The sequence below is a fragment of the Macaca fascicularis genome, chromosome 11 (genome assembly GCF_037993035.2).
Source record: "Macaca fascicularis isolate 582-1 chromosome 11, T2T-MFA8v1.1".
Classification (NCBI taxonomy): Eukaryota; Metazoa; Chordata; class Mammalia; order Primates; family Cercopithecidae; genus Macaca; species Macaca fascicularis.
In genome coordinates this window covers 73447484-73465042 of record NC_088385.1, presented here as the reverse complement: position 1 = coordinate 73465042, position 17559 = coordinate 73447484, and the positions used below count along the sequence as shown (strand labels likewise).

Sequence of the window (17559 nt, the reverse complement as noted above, 5' to 3'; positions counted from 1 at the left end):
AGTCCTTTTGTTCATGGTTGTTAAAGTTCAAACGATTCCATTCCTCTATCCATTAATACATTTGCTTGTTCCTTCATTCATTCTCTACCAAATGTTGATAAAGCACCTGCTATATGTGAGACACTGGGATCACACTTGTCTTCATAGTAGTTTGAAACTTCATTGTTGTACAGAAATTATTTTGCGCTTTACAGAACCCAGAACCACCTCTGGGAAGCACAGTTTATAAACCACTGAAGTAGAACATTCAGTCATTTATTCAACAAGCAACGTTTTAGCATTTACCAAATTCTATTAGGTGTAGGCTGCCTAACATCCCTCTTGGATCACAAATTCTGTAACAGTAATTTTTTTCTTTTTTTTTTTTTTTTTGAGACAGAGTCTCACTCTGTCACCCAGGCTGGAGTGCAGTGGCAGGATCTTGGCTTACTTCAAGCTCCTCCTCCCGGGTTCATGCCATTCTCCTCCTGCCTCAGCCTCCTGAGTAGCTGGGACTACAGGCGCCCGCCACCATGCCTGGCTAATTTTTTTTTTTTTTTTTTTTTAAATAGAGACAGGATTTCACCATGTTGGCCGGGATGATCTCAATCTCCTGACCTCATGATCCACCTGCCTTGGCCTCCCAAAGTGCTGGGATTACAGGCGTGAGCCACTGCACCTGGCCTAACCATAATTCTTTTTAAAATTTCTTTTTCATGCTGAGTATGTTCCACCTTTCTCTAACTCGTGTTCTTTGTCGCCTTTTTATGACTATCAGGAATAAAGAATTTGTAGAATGTCTTCTTGGTTACACTGTCCTTAATAATGTTTAGATTGGTATTTTTCTTTAGGCTGGCAACTTACTCATCAGGAAACAAATTCTTCAAATGACAAGGAGCATGCAGACCTAGACTTTTCTGTAGATTGAGATAAATGAATAGGTTGACTTGTATTTCTGTATGTCTACTGGGTTGAAGGACCATTCTTGAGATGTGAAAGTACCCTAAAGAGTAGCACAGCTGGGAAGTTGTCCTTTAAAAAAAAATGGAGTTTTGAGATAATAGTAACTTTGCTAATCATTAGCTTATTCTCTCTTCCCCCCTTCATTTAGTTCTTTCACTTTCTTTCAAGCTTCATTCCCATTTGCCCATGCTGCCTGCTCTTTCTTCTCCTGGAATATTTGCCTGCTTCACCATGGGCAGACTCTTAGTTATTCTTCACAATCCACCTCCAGTCCTACCTCCGCTGTGAACCTTTCCCACTGCCTCATTTATCCATTCTTCTCACTAATGTGTTCTCTCCCTTTTGCATCCACACATCCTAGTGACAGTATCAATAAAGCTGATATTCCACTGAATTATTGTTACCTGTTTAAAGATACCATGCATATGTAAATCACATTGCAGAAAAGATATTCATTAAATGATATTTTTATTCCATTCTGTCACCTTCACCAATGCCCTCCCCATGAAGCTCCTTAAAAATGAAGATCATCAAGCTCAATTTTGTACCTCTAGTTCCCTCCCCAGTGCTTGAAACATTTGCTTTCAGCTAGCAGCAACACTGTAGCAGTTTTGGATAAGATAACCTCCTACATGCCTAGCAAGGGCTTTCAGATTTATTCCCATGGATCAATCCTGTCAGTGGTAGACATGGACTAGAGCCAAGAGGAGGAGTGGAGCCAACCACCAACAAGACACAGGATCTCCTCCTCGCGTGCGGCCCCTAGCTCGTGCTGTGTATCCCAACCTTGAGCTAATCAGTCCACTTCTGGAACAGGTGTTCCAGCATACTGTGGCTGAGAGGAGAGGGGAAGAATTTGCCACCTGGTCAGAATTTGTGTAAATTTGTGTAAACAGATGCCATAAAAAAAACCCAAAAAACAAAACAAAACAAAAAACAACAACAAAAAAAACAGCTTAGATTGCATGCTGGGTCAGCAGTTGAAGAGTGCTTTGAGAAAAGTGTCTTCCCACTATGAGCAAGGCTCCTCCTCACACATGGCCAGCCCCACTTCTCCACCCAGAGGAATTACAGCCTGTTCTAGGAACTCCTGCTGAATATCTAACACATTGTACTGCACTGGCAACCTGATGGTCTTTGTGACGTGGTCAGAGACAGATGATTTGGAAGTGGGAATAAAAAGCTTTCTTCCTTATTTTAAAAAGATTTGCCTTTGTTTTGTGAAAGTATAACAACAACAACAACAACAACAGTTATCAGTAAGACTTTAGTGCTTCAGAGAGATGTCAGCCCTCAGATAAGACACAAAAAGAGATCTCATTTAGCCATACCCTCAGACTGGAACTAGCTCTGCCCTTAGGCTCTGGGTATTTCCTGGTCTTTGGGATGTCTACTGTGGTCATCTGGGAACTGGTTACCAGCGTCTGTCCCATGGGATATGGAAGCATCTCGGGAGTAGTAATCACTTACGATTTTATACTTAGAAAACCAGGATGTCAGTGTACTAGGTGACTGTGGGTTGGGGAAGAATATTAGACATCAGAAATAATAAGTTAATATCACCACCAATATCAATAATAGTATTACTGTTTATCAAGAACTATGTTAAATACTTTGCTAATAATTTAATATAATCCTCACACTAGGTATTTTTATTACTTCATTTATAGTTAAGAAAAGTGATGCTAGTAGATGATAACGACATATAATAACACGTACTGAGCAGTTACTATGAGCTGGCACTGTGCCCATCTGCCAAGATCCTGTCAGAATCATGATTCAAACCCTCATTTTTATGATTATAGGATGAAATCTCCTTGGGGAAGAGGTGAAGGATATGTGGAAACTCTCTGTTTCTACAGTTTTTTGCAACTTTTCATTAAGTCTAAAAGCAATGCAAAATAAAAAAGTTTTTTAAAAACTCAAAGCTGCAAAGCTCGTAATGGCCACTTTCTGCTGCCACCTCTGGATAATGGCCTCAAATAGAAATGCTTAGCCCATGTCAGGGATGCTCACGACTCAAACCATGCTGGAAACTGTTCTGCAGGTGTGCACTTCTCAAGGACCCCGGTCTAGTGTGTGGCATTCTCATCATAGACATGATGAATCTATGTAGTTAGTATGACACATTTTCCCCAGCAGATGGCAGTAAAATGTCTTGAGGAAGAGATGCTTTTTCTGATGCTCATAATAGTACCATCTGGGCTGGCAGTGGCCCTGACAGTGCTAAGAGATCTGGAGAAGAGGTAGCAGAATTGAGAAGTGTTTAGGAGGTGAAATTAGGTAGCAAGTCAGTGTGGTGTTTTGTTATAAAGATATCAAATTTGAGTGCAATCAAATCAACCACTAAATTTATCATCAGTTCAAATGATTTACTCTTCCTGAGCATAGTCCTTCATTTTATGTATATGTATAATTTGTATTTTTAAAATCATGGGATTCCCCTTGTAACAATGTGAGATACAATAGTGATCTAATAAAGAATGAAGATTAATGGAATTTTCTTGTCCATGAATAAACCCTTAAAACAGGAAGTTTTTTCATGAGTGGGCTTTAGGGAGTCCGTGGTCCACTTGAAATTGTCATGTGAGCATATAACTTCGTGTGCATTTTACTGGGAAGAGCTCCAGTAAAATCATATTCTCAGATGGGCCCAGAATGTGTTAAAAAAATTTCTGTCTGAGAACATATCACCCCAGGAGGCCTGAAATAGATTCAAGGGAGAAGGACAGCAAACTCAGGTGCCTACAAGGGCCAGGCAGATAATAGTGAATGAAGGAACCCTAGTGGGGACTGGGGTGACCTGGAGAATGTATGCTCCAAATATCCAAAGAGGCCGCCACTGTCCAGCCCCAGCTGAGAGTCGCATGCAGGAGTGCAGACCCAGTGTGAAATGAGCTCTTGATTTTTAAAGAGAAGCCACAAACCCGTAACTTTAAATAAACTATAGACATTTCTGAAGTGTGCAAATAACTTAAAACATTTCTAAACATAGCTCAGGCAAAACGAGTGTACTTACAGGTCATGTGTGGCCCTGGAGCTGCCAGTTTGATAACATGAGCTTAGACATCAGCCTGTCATTCATAAGCTCACGACCTGGCTCTCTTGGGACATGCTATGGTAAGGAACTCTAGTACTACTAATTATTGGTTACTATTATAACAACATTCATAATAACAATGACTAACCCCCTAGCACTTTTTATGTATCAAACACTATCCTAAACACTTGATTCATAACTCCTGTAACATTCTCAACATCCTGTGAAGTCAGGTTACTAGTGGTTTCCAGCATTTGTTATATGTTAGTTCTAGGTCAGGACTCCTCAGCACAAGTCATGACTCATGAAATAATTCTGTAACAATCCTATAAGTAGCTAGAGAAACTGAGGCACAGGAATATTTAGTAACTTGTCGTAGCTCATTTCCTAGATTCCAACCCAGGCAGGCTGGTCCCAGAGCCCACACTCTTATCAGTATGCTGTACTGACTGCCTCTGGGATACTCTGGGTGCTGGTTGCTTTCAAATAACTATCAGCTGTGGTGTTTAGTGGTCCCAGACAGATCCCCCCTTCTCTGGCATGGCAGTGTGGCACTTCTGAGCAAATGCAGTCAGCCCCAGGTCTTCCGTAAAATCCATCTCATTTTCATGTATCGCCAGACACACTTTATTCAATCTTTGTTTTTTTTAATCTCCTCCAAAATGAACAGATCATAAATCCTTTGCTAGATGAGATTTCCAAATAATGGTGATAGATGGCCTTGTCTTTTGTTTCCCAACTAGTTTGGCCCTGCCTGTCATCACAGCAATCAAAGAGTTGTATTATAGTAAGATGCCATGTAGACGCAGTGCCAAAACAGGAAGGGACAGCTTAATTCTCCACTCAAATTTCTGTTTCATTTGAACTCCCTCAAATGAGTGAGACTTCCTACAGGGTTACACAATAGAAACTCCTGAAATATGTGAGAAATTATGGTTGTAATGTTAGAGAATTGACTTTAATCTGCAGCTGCAACCTAGAATCTGTGTCTGAGGAATGAGTGAGATTACGATATGGGAGCATGCAGTGATTTGCAGAATTCACTTGTTTCCACTTCTGTCTATTGGTGCCAATGCTGAAATCCAAACCCTGCTGAGAGATTGATAATGGAAAACTGAGGGAGGGAGAAAAAAAGCAGGGTATAAATCTACTGCAAAGCTGTCATATGCCATGAATTATATCAAATGGTTCTCTAATTTTCTACTTGGAAGATACTTTGTATTTTTTTTAAAAAAAAGATAAATTTGGCTGTTATTTTATAGCTTTGCACTTCCATCAGCTCACCAGTTTTATGATGCTTCCTGTGAGCAGTGGGTCTTAGCGGTTGGTGCATTTCCATTAGCATATGCTTCTGCAAAATAGTTCATCCTTCTGTGAGTCCCTTGTGATCAATTAAGTGCCCATATTTCCCTCCCCAAACAGGTTAAGAGAGAGAATCTATGGAAGGACTCTCTTCCTAGGGACTATTTTTAATGTCATTTCTAAAAATAAAGTATTATATGTAAAGGCAAAAGAAAGGTAGCTTTAGAATAAAAAATGTTTGTAAAGAGGACGCTTTCATTCACCACTGGGACTTACAACCAAAATTTCGGGAGAATGAGTGGGCAAGGGCATGCCGGGAGCGTTGTCGAATTCCAGGCTTGATAACATACGCAGCCATTAAGAACCATTCAGAGATCTGTATAACAAGAAAGGTAAAAGTTGATGGATCTAACTTTTGAAAAGTATATGTATTTTTTAATTCTTTGTAAAAACTTGAAAGTAAATTTCTCCCTGTTGTATTTTTCATGACATATTTAGACTTTTCCCCTTGCTTTGTGGAAGAAACCTCTAGTGTATTCATTTGATAGTTTTCCTTATTCGGCCTAAGCACTTGAGCAAACCTAATATTTCTAATGGTTTGTGCTTTTGCCCTCAGCCAGGACCACAGATATAAATGACTGACGGCGTGTTGCTTAAAGAAAACCTTGACTATGAGAAGTGACAAATAAGGTTTGGTTTAGAAGGTCATTGAATTTAGTAGTGGTTGCACTGGAGTTGAGTTGTGGAGATTAGTTTTAAAGTTAAAGCGTGAGGCAAAAATCTCATAAAACGAAAATTACCTTTGACTAATTCTTGTATTTCTTGGGTTGAGCAAATAGCACAGCTGGCTGGCGTGGAGAAAAGGGAACCTATTTACACTGTTGGTGGAAATGTAAATTAGTGCAACCATTATGGAGGTTCTTTAAAAAAAAAGTGTTTTTGTTTTGTTTTGTTTTGTTTTTGACACTGGGTCTTGCTCTGTTGCCCAGGCTGGACTGCAGTGGCAGGATCATAGTTCACTGCAGCTTCAAACTCCTGAGCTCAAGCAATCCTCCTGCCTTAGCCTCCCAAATACCTGGGACTACAGGCACACACTACAATGCCTGGCTAATTTTTTCAAAAAATTTTTTAAATTTTTATTCGAGGCAAGGTCTCACTCTGTTGCTTAGGCTGGTCATAAACTCCTGAGCTCAACTGGTTCTCCTGACTTGGCCTCCCCGAGTATTGGGGTTATAGACATGAGCCATCATGCTTGGTCTAAAAAATTAAAATAATACTATACAATCCAGTAATCCCACTTCTGGGTATATATCCAAAAGAAATGAAATCAGTATCTTGAAAAGATACCTGTACCCTCCATGTTCATTGCACAGTAGCCAACATGTGGAAACAATCTAAGTTTCCATCCGAAATGAGTGAAGAAAATATGGTGTACGGGGTGTGTGTGTGTGTAATATTATTGAGCAATGAAAAGAAGGAAATCCTGCCATTTACTACAGTATAGATGAGCCTGGAGGATATTATGTTAAGTGAAATAAGCCAGACACAGAAAGACCAATATTATATAATCTCACTTGTATGTGGAATCTAAAAAAGTCAAATTTGGCTGAATGTGGTGGTTCATGCCTGTAATCCTAGCACTTTAGGAGACCAAGGCAGGAGAATCACTTGAGCCCAGGAGTTCGAAACCAGCCTGGACAACATAGGGAGAGCCCTTCTCTACAGAAAATAGAAGAAATTAGCCATGCCTAGTGGCATGTGCTTGTGGTCCCAGCTACTCGGGAGGCTGAGGCAGGAGAGTCATCTGAACCCTGGAGGTTGAAGCTACAGCAAACCATGATCACATCCCTGCACTCTAGCCTGGGTAAGAAAGCAAGGCCCTGTCTCAAAAAAATAAATTATTAATAATAAATAATTTTAAAATTAAAATACATTAAAATGTCCAATTCATAAAAGAGTAAAATGGTGGCTGCCAGGGGTCTGGGAGCAGGGGAAATGGGGAGATGCTGATCAAAGGGTACAAACTTTCAATTACGAAAGAATAAGTTCTGGAGATCTAAGGTACAGCATGGTGACTGTAGTTAATAATACTGTATTGTTTACTTGACATTTGGTAAGAGAGTAGATCTTAAGTACCCTCATGGCCCCCACCACACCCACATCAATGCTGAGTGGTGATGAATGTGTTAATTGGTTGTGGTCATTTCAATATATATACATATATACACACACACATATATATATATAAAATCATCATGTTGTATACCTTGAATATATACAATTTTTATTTTATGCCAAATATACCTCAGTAAAGCAAGGTAAAAATATTTCTCCTGCATATGCCTTTTGAAATGTATATGTAGACTTAATCCATGGCTAGCACACAGAGAAGTGAGTGCTAGCCATGTTGGTGATGATCGTGATGACAATGACAATGAGTGACCAGAATTCTGATCAGAAGCCAGGTTCCCCTAACCCTCCTCCTGCTTTTCCTGAACTTCGGCTCCCCCTTGGCTTTCCCATGTGCCCCTGGTTTCTTGACAACTCAGCCTCGTCTCCTGTCACTGGATACTGTGCTAAATTTTTGGATTACTGTCAACACAAGCTTTGTTATAGTCATCTAAGAACTTAGAGGGATTCCATGATCCTTCCTGTCTTTTAATGGGAAACTGGATCAAGGTTGTCTTCAAGTATCTGGCCTCAATTTGGTCGTCTGGTCAGTTCCCAGCCAGCATGCCTGAGCCCTGCACTCCCATTTCTGATCCTTTGCTGCCCTCTAGTAGCTGCTGGCCTGACTGTGTAGCTGTGCAGACCTGAAAGGGAAGGTGTACTTGCTAGATTGCAGGGGGCTTGTGCACCTGAATGTTAAGGAGGTGTCTGATGAGAGGAAGAGACCCAGTGAAGAATGTTCCTCAGTGCTGACTTCTTTTATTTTTTCCCTGGTTTTTCACTCCGTCCATTTTTATAGAGCTCCTTTTCCCCTTTAGACATTATTAGAGGGTTGTTTCCACCTTTGAAGGAAAACAAAATGCCTTGCCTTTTTTTTTTTTTTTTTTTTTTTGAGTCAGTGGTCGGTGATTGAAAGTGTTTGCAAAACATCCCCAAGGAGCACTTTAATGTCATTTTTATGGAAATAAAGTGGAAAATAATAGGCACTATTTTTTTAAGTGAAAGAAAAAGGCCCTTCTGGGTTTTGGTAATGACTTAGGAAGACAAGATATGGTGAGCAGAAACCTTTGAGATTTAGTAAAATGTGAATTTCCTAAGAGAGAAGCACAAGAGTGAGACCTTTTTCTTTCATGTTTTCTGAGTCTATGCTTCTTATATAACTGTATGACAAATGGAATGGATTCTGGATCCTCCTAATTTTTCAGTGTACACATAAATACACATATATTTGAATATTATTTTCATAACCATTCCTACTCTTTGTAAGCACTTGAAAATCGACAAAGTGCTTTCTTATTTATTATCTAGTTTGATCATTGCAGCAACCCAGTAAAATTGGTAAATTCAGTATTGTAATAGAATGGTAGAACTGTAAGGAATTTAAGAGACACAACTGCCTTATTTTACAGATCAAGAATCTAAAGCTTAAAAAAAATTATTAGACAAGACTCTTTGATCCCAAGTGACAGAAATCCAACTCAAACTAAATTAGCAAAATGGAGACCATCCTGACCCAAGTAACTAAGTCCAGTGTATTAGTGATTTAGAAATGGATGAATCCGGATGTTTCAACGACATCTCCAGGAATCTGTCACTCTCCATCCCTTGACTCTATTTTCCTCTGTCTTGATATGATTCAAAGTCCGCTTTTCCCACGTGGTGATATGATAGCAACTCCAAGTACATAGCCTACCATTCCCAGTGGAATGAAGACTGTCTTCTTTGCAGTAGTTCTAACAAAAGTCCTGGGATTACATCTCATTAACATGGCTTGTGTGACTGCCTATTTCTGGACCAGTTCCTGCGACTAAGTGATCGTATGTTCCACTTAGTCAGCCTTGATACCCATTCCTGGAGGGGTAGAGGTAGGGGAATGACAGCCCCATGCACACCACATGGACCGAGTGTGGGTCTGCAAGAGAAAATCAAGGTGTTATTATTCCCTGAAGAGGAAGGAGCTCTTGATGCTGTTTAAGCATAAACAATTCATGTGGATTAACTGACCTTTTGTATACATGGGTTCTGTAGCTTGTAAATTAGAATTCAGAACTACATGTTTAGTATTGTGAGTTAGAAATTTGCCTGTGAATATACTTTTCTAGCAAAGGAATTGTACTTTTTTTCACCTTTTTACATCCAGGGCCCATCATGGTGGCTGGCATAAGGGATGTGCCCAGTCACTTTTACCCAAGATGAAACAGCCAATAGGTAACTGCATTAGAATTTTAACCTGAGGCTTCTGACTCCTTAGACATCTTTCAACTCCGCCGCCCTATTTCCCATGTTTAATTTCCCTTTTCCTTACTTTCCACCATTATTACAGTTAGTGATAGTTGATTAAAATATTCTAGGTGTTAGTATTTGTCACCTACTTGCATGTGTTTTGGTGACTCATAGTACACATTGCTTGAAGGAGTGATAGAATTTTTCCACTTCATTGTATCAGAAAAGATAATTATGTCAATATATACTCGATAGGCTACCTTCACATATTGTCAGTACAGTTTTATTTGAAGGAGTAGCATGTCTTATAATTGAGGAGGCTTTACTGTAGTGTTTTTGTTTTTGTTTGTTTGTTTGTTTGTTTGTTTTGAGATAGGGTCTTGCTGTCTCACCCAGGCTGGAGTGCAGTGACGCAATCATGGTTCACTACAGTTCAACCTCCTGGGCTCAAACAATCCTCCCACCTCAGCCTCCTGAGTAGCCGGGACCACAGGTGTGTACCATCACATGAGCCTGCTGAGTTTTAAAATATTTTTGTAGAGACGAAGTCTCACTATATTGCCCATGTTGATTTCAAACTCCTGGGCTCAAGTGATCCTCCTGCCTCAGCTTCCCAGAGTGCTGAGATTACAGGTGTGAGTCACTGTGCCTGGCCTTATAGTTTGTTTTTAATACATGCATTCTTACTATGGAAAACTTAACTCCTTCCTATACTACAAAAGGAAAGTCATCAAAATAGCAGCTGGAACAGCAAGAAGGTTTGGAGGTTGTTACAGTACAAAGCCTTGTTGAAGATGGAATTACAGAGTTTTTAGCAATGTATTACTAGAGCTTCCAAAAACAGACACATGAATTACTTTAGAGATATGTCCTTGATAGGCTATAATTATGCATGTTAGACCAGAATCTACTATCACGATGAATGTGTATTTTGTACTTCCTTCATACACAGAACCAAGACACGTTTTTAATTTTAGCATCTTTTACTTTGCCTTTTTCTTTGTTGCTCTTGCTGCATCTGACTTCAGTGAAAAACTAGCTGGGCTGTATGTTTCTTCATATCTGGAGAACAACAGGGTCCTCATGATCTTGTCAGAAGCACCAGGAATGAATCTGAGGTGTGCTCTGGAAAGGCGGACACAGAACACATCCCTTTTCCTTTTTTCTTCTCTGCAAACAGTTAACATTCAAGAATCCTGTTATTTGGAAGAATTTTCTCTTAAAGTGGCAGAGCTATTGTTGTTTTTTAAAGTAATTTATGAGCAGCCTCTTTTCCATAAGCGTTTCATAAACAGTATTGCATATAAAATAAATCCACTAGAAGAGAAATCCTTTCACATTTATTTATTCGACAAAAGTTTATTGAACATTGGCTATGTACTAGGTACTGTTCTAACCAATGAACAAAATAGACCAAAAAATCCTGCCCTCATTTTTAAAAAAAAAGCCATGGGCAGGGAGCAGCAGACAATAAACAGAAAAATAATTAAAACAGGTAGTGTGTTAGATGGTGATTCATGATATGGGAATAAAATAAAACAAGAAAGGGTAATAAGCTGGGTATGGAGGGAGTACTGTCAACAAACCACTTCATCCAACCTGTTTTAGAAATCTCATTTCTTCCCTTGATCTAACCTAGCTGCTGTGCACACATCACTACTCCTTATGGTTGGGGTTGGATTTTTGAAGTAGCTGTGTTTCTTTCCTTCCTGGTAGCACGTAAGCCCACCACCGCTATATTCTGGGAGTGTAGAAAATGAACGTTCTTTTAAGACAGCTTTAGTCTATGTATTGAAAATTCATCTTTTTAATTTGAATATAGAACCTCTCCCTATTGAGTTTTCCACTTTTCTTTATTATTCAAATAATGTGCTTATCTTCCAGGTTATCTGCAAATTGTTGGTCAGAGTATCTGACATAACTTAGCTGTATGATATCCTAAATCCATGAGATTATTTATATTAAAGTATTTATTAATTTAGCCCTAAAAAAAGAACAAAATTTGACTAGCACTACAAAATTTGAAGAGTAATAGCTCCCCCTGCCCCAAAAGAACTACCCAGACATTCATAAAAATAAAAGCAAGTGTTGGTCACTGATTCTGGGATGAGTTAGGAGGAAGAACCCCTGTGTGGGGCACAGAACCTCAGTACCTAGAACAAGGTAATCAGTAAATGTCTGTAGGAGAAAACGCCTGTGCACAGTAACCGTGAAGGTCTGGACTAGGATGCTGAAAGTCAGGTGTCAGGAGGACTAGGATGCTGGCAGGAGGGTGTTAAGAGGCATTTTAAAGGTGAACTTGAGAAAGAGGGTGATGATGCAGCGAGCTTATGGAAGAGAAACGTGTGTCTTGCTGGGGAGAAAATGGAGCTTGATTCAGTTCAAATCTAGTTGGAGATAGTCATGAAGGCTGCCCACAGATGTTGGACTCAAGGATGAGGGAAGGTTGTTTTGCTTTGTTTTGTTTTATTGTTAAATGGGTTCTGTAGCTTGTAAGTTTTTGACAGACTCTTGCTCTGTCATGTAGGCTAGAGTGCAGTGGTGGGATCTCGGCTCACTGAAACTTCTGCCTCTTGGGTTCAAGTGATTCTCCTGCCTCAGCGTCCTGAGTAGCTGGGATTACAAGTGCACACCACTGTGCCTAGCTAATTTTTGTGTTTTTAGTAGACACAGGGTTTCACCATGTTGGCCAGGCTGGTCTTGAACTCCTGACTTCAAGTGATCTGCCCACCTCGGCCTCCCAAAGTGCTGGCATTACACGTGTGAGCCACCATCCACCACCAGGGGAAGGGAGTGTTAAATGAGGGAGCAAATTTGGGCTGACAGTGGAGATATGGGAGTCAAAGCAGAGAGGCCATTGCTGGAGCCCTGGAAGAGGATAAAATGCTGAAGAAGGTGACCAACATGCTGTGACAGAGCTTGGGCGAATTCCAACATTTAGGGGCAGAGAAAGAAGAGGCATGAAAGAAGGAAGAGGTTGCAGGAGTTAAAGGAGAGAAACCACTTTGTGCCGTTGTAATCACAGAAAATTTTGTGGAAAAGGGTGTGTTTTAGTTGTTAATCCCAACTCCACCTGCTTATGATTTCTCTGACCAAACCAATCCATACTAATCACATGGAGCTAGTTTAAGGAAGAGTCTGGACTCGGTAAGCAAGTGTCAAATTGTAAAATTGTATTTCCTACCAAATACACAGTGGCTAACGAAAGCTTTTACTGCTCTCTGTCCTAGGCACGTTACACAGATAAACTCAGTTTACCATTCAAACAAGCCTAGAAATGATTTTTACTGTTTTGAAAATGAAGAACAGAAAGGTTAAGAAACTTACTCAAGGTCACACAGCCATTTAGTGGCAAAAGCAAGATTCAAAGTCAGGCAATTTGATTCTAAACTGTGCTTTTGGCCATTACACCATTCTCTCCTACATAATGCCTCCGTAAACAGTTGGACATACCTAGGCCGTTAGGAGGATTATTTCTGGTAGTTTTTTTCCTCTTGTACAAGCATTCCTCAATTTCTATATATTCTATCTTTAACATTTTCCACCAGATGCTTTTAGCTGATGGATTTCTAAGGCTGTTACCTTCACAGGAGCTTTTCTGGCTTCCTCATGTTCAGTGGAGGCAACCTTCTTTCCTTGGCACTGTGATGGCCATCAGAGCCCTGCCTAGATAAGCAAATAACAAGTGAAGTGTGCATTATACCCGCCCTTTTATATCACAACACACCAGAGGCTCTGAGCTACTAAGTGCTTTTTAATCACCCCAGATTTGCAAGAGCATGTCCTAATGACACTTCCTAAATGGCATCATTACTTCTCCAAAAATGTTTTCTCATAAAATATTTGCTTTAAAAAATGCCTGATAAATTCTGTCTTGGGCAATTATACCAACTTTTCACACCCTTAGAACCTGTGTCAGCACACTGGGTCTTGCTTTTTTAATAGTCCTCCATGACAGCTCATCACTGGCAAGTTCTGTTCAGTGTACATCTCCCTTGTCTGATCCTAATGTTTGGTCTCATGTTGACACACTGGTTGAACTAAGTAGCAGACAGTGGTCACAAGGATTATAACATGTGTGAGCTCATGGTTGTTTTTGGCGTCTTTGAAAAGAGAAATAAAAATGGCCGATTATAATAAGCTAAGAATGAGTCAATGCAGTTGTCTGTAGGGAGCTGAAAAAGTGGGTAAGAGTCACGTTTTAAGATCTCTGAGAACACTGTGTTTTAAAATACCCAGAAGATTTGGAAAATGCACAACATTTAATAACTGTATATGTGTTGCAGGGTAGGGGGTGTGGGGATCAGTATATTCAATGCTAGCCAAGTCAGGATGTTCCATGCTGTTTAAATAATGAGCTAAGCATGTTAAGCATTTTAAAGCAATTGCATGCAAAGAAAAAGAAATGTAATAGTTAAATAAGCAAATAAATGGGATCTATCAGGTGTATTTTGTATCAGAAAGATTTATGAAGTTGAAATGAAGAAGAAAGTGCAAATTATTTTAGTACTTTAATCAAATTGACTCTAATGATATAAAATGTTGAGTATTTGTGGGATTAACCTCATTGTTTTAGTTTTTTGCAAAAACGAATTTCCAGGTTTAGGTATATGGCAGAACATTTTTGGTTTATGATGATTCTTTGTTGTTAAGAATCAGAAGAACCTCCAAACAGCACTGTTTATTTTTGGGATAGAGATGTTATATAAAAGAATGAATACTATGGCAGAGAATCAAGGAAATGAGAAAATTGGAATAAGATTATGGGGCTATGTGTGCCACCCGCTGATGAAGCTCTGAAATGCTTTGGTTTTGAGAATATATTGGAACTTTTGAGCCAATCTTAAGGTTTTGTTTGTCCATACACCACGACCCACCCCCTTCTTATGATAAAATTAGTACCATATTGTTAGTGGAGGTGATATTCCAAATATTTCAAAACCAGCATGACACAGGCCAGTCAGAATGGGCAAACCACACAGCGAGAAGGGATTCCTGGTAAACACTTGATACATAATGGTCTTTCACTAGACGGTACCTGTCTTAACTGTCACCTGTTTCTGGTTCCTTCTGGTCAGGGTGGTCCTAGAACGATCATCTGTGCTTCAGAGGGGAGAAGGTGATAGGCACTAGTTTTGCCCTCTGTCGAAATATAACTGCACTTAAAGATTCTTTGTTAATTGACTTTGTCCCCCTGTAAACTAGATGACATTTTATATCCGTGGCACAGAAACCGTGAGAAAGAAGAGGAGAAAGAATGATTAGCCAGGGGTGAGAAGCTCTGGTTCTTTCCTGTTCTTTACCACTTACTAGCTGAATGACTTTGATGAAAAACACTTTCTCTGAAACCACTTTTCCTTTTCTGGATCAAAAACCTACAATAGAGTTGCTCCATGAGACATTATGTGTGACAGTGCTTTCTAATTCATTAAATTCTATATAAACATGGTACACTTGTATTACACCTTAACAAAACTAATGTTTTAAAGAAACCCTGAAATAAGAATTATCTTAAGGGATCAGTCTGCCCTGAATCCAGCAAACCCATATTTTCATATATTGAGGTGTTTGTGTTTTTAAGAGGGGTAAACCTCTTGAACTGGCTCACTCACTCTTCTTCAGATCATATCGGAGCTTAATCAATCTATATTTTGTACAATTTTACTGCCTTCTTTTTCCATAGCCCCTACTTGGTAACCCTCACAGAGCATGTTGTAAAATTTGAACTGTCTAGACAGCTGAACCACCATAATTAACATGTTTGTGACAGGTCCCAAAGACACATGCTTACATTGATCTGGTAGCCAAGAAATGTAGGTCACTCTCTCTAGTGGTAGCTCATGTTAGGAGCCTGTGGTCCAGATTCCACTGGTTGCCTTGGCCACTTGAGACCTTCATCCTACAAGTCGATACATTTTGAATAGAAAGTTTGCATTGTTGGAAGGCATTTTACCAGTGCTAGAGTTTAGGATGGGAGGCTAACCTTGCATTAGGCAAAGGGAGGACAAAGGGCTTAGAGCAAAAAGGTTGACCTAGGAGTGGCTCCCTGGGAAATCTCTGAGCATTAGTGAGGCCAGAAATGGAAGAAGATGGGAATACTTGGTGGATTCCTTCATTTTTTGGAAAAGAGTTACTCCAGGAGGCTCCATTTCTATAAGATTTCTGGGGCTGCGCCTGGGCAGGCTAATAGGATAGATATGGATTGGCAGCCACAGTATTCAAATAGAGAAAAAAAAAATCCCCTAGTTTGGGCTCTCAGAAACCTTTCAAAGAGCTCCACGATGGGTTATTTCCCCTGCCAAAGAAATAGGACATTTTAGTAGTTCTGAAGACCTTTCTTGGGACCAGAGGACAGAGCTTTAAAAAAAAAATAAATGTGTTAGGAAAAGGGGAAAATATTTGATCATTTTAGTCATAAGGAAAAGGCAAATTGGATCTGAGTCTGCACAATAGCAGAGGTGCAAGAGATTCCTGTATGGTTTTGAGTTTTATTTGAATAGACGGCTGGGGTGGTGGTGTTCCACAGGCAAGATTCTACTAATAGTAATTGGCAGCTGCGTATTCTGAGTGCCTGAATTTTAGGAAATATGTTAGATTTGGAGAAGAATCTTGGAAAGAGCTAACTGTAAATATTTATCTCACTTTAGCTAATAACTCAGTTCTCTATTACTAAGGTATATTTCTATTTAAAGCAAAAAATATATATATCAAGGAGGCTAAACTATTTCTAGGGATAGCCTAATAGAGAAGAACATAATATGGGTTGAAATTCAAAAAGATTTATGCCAATCAGAACAATTATAAATATTTGATTTTGTACTACAGTCCATTTAATATAGTATTTTCTATTGATTAGTGGTTGCATTAGCTAGACCATCCTTGGTAAAAGAATTCTGTTCTTGGCCGGGCGCGGTGGCTCAAGCCTGTAATCCCTGCACTTTGGGAGGCCGAGACGGGTGGATCACGAGGTCAGGAGATCAAGACCATCCTGGCTAACACGGTGAAACCCCGTCTCTACTAAAAAAAATACAAAAAACTAGCCGGGCGAAGTGGCGGGCGCCTGTAGTCCCAGCTACTTGGGAGGCTGAGGCAGGAGAATGGCGTGAACCCGGGAGGCGGAGCTTGCAGTGAGCTGAGATCCGGCCACTGCACTCCAGCCTGGGCGACAGAGCATGACTCCGTCTCAAAAAAAAAAAAAAAAAAAAAAAAAGAATTCTGTTCTTTTCAAAAACCTTTAAAGTAGATGCTTACGATATTCAGATGTTTTTCACACACAAATTATTCTTCTGTTGGACTCAAAATACAAAGCATATGCATTTCAGTGGTAATGGATTGAAATTGTTTGAGTTCATATTGAATTTATGAATGAAGAAGAGAAAGTTTTACCACTAAATTTGGAATACTGGAAGTTATTTTAGAAACCAGCTTGAAAGGTTTTTCACAGCCTGAAGCATAGAGAATAAAACTGTATGAATAATTCATAAAGTCCTAGAAATATTAATCAAGTAGTTTAGAGAGTGATATATCTTTTCATTTTGACTAATTGATTTTTTTTTTTACTTAAACTTCCTGGCCAACTGTCTAATTTTTTTGTCCTGAATGTTTATGTTAACTCCTGTGGGAGAATTCTGGATTTTGATTAAAATTCCCTACCAAATGTTAGTTTGTATTGACTATATAGTGAGCAAGCTCCTGCTGGCAGATGAGGAGGTGTGCTCCGCCTTCTTGTCACTTTGTGAATGGATTGTGAAGGGTTTGTTAATTTGCTCTTCACTCCATTGGAGCAGATACTCACAAATATCTGCTATGTCGCAAGACTGTTTTATTTGCATAATGAGAAGAATGGTTTGGGGGACGGTTGTTTGGGAAATAGTATAATAAAG

General features: G+C 39.6%; 1 protein-coding gene across 12 annotated transcripts in view; it reads left to right on the top strand.

Moving 5' to 3' along the window:
- Positions 1-17559, top strand: part of GRIP1 (glutamate receptor interacting protein 1) — a 711077-nt gene that overhangs the window by 375823 nt on the left and 317695 nt on the right. The gene's annotated exons all lie outside the window — the stretch shown is intronic.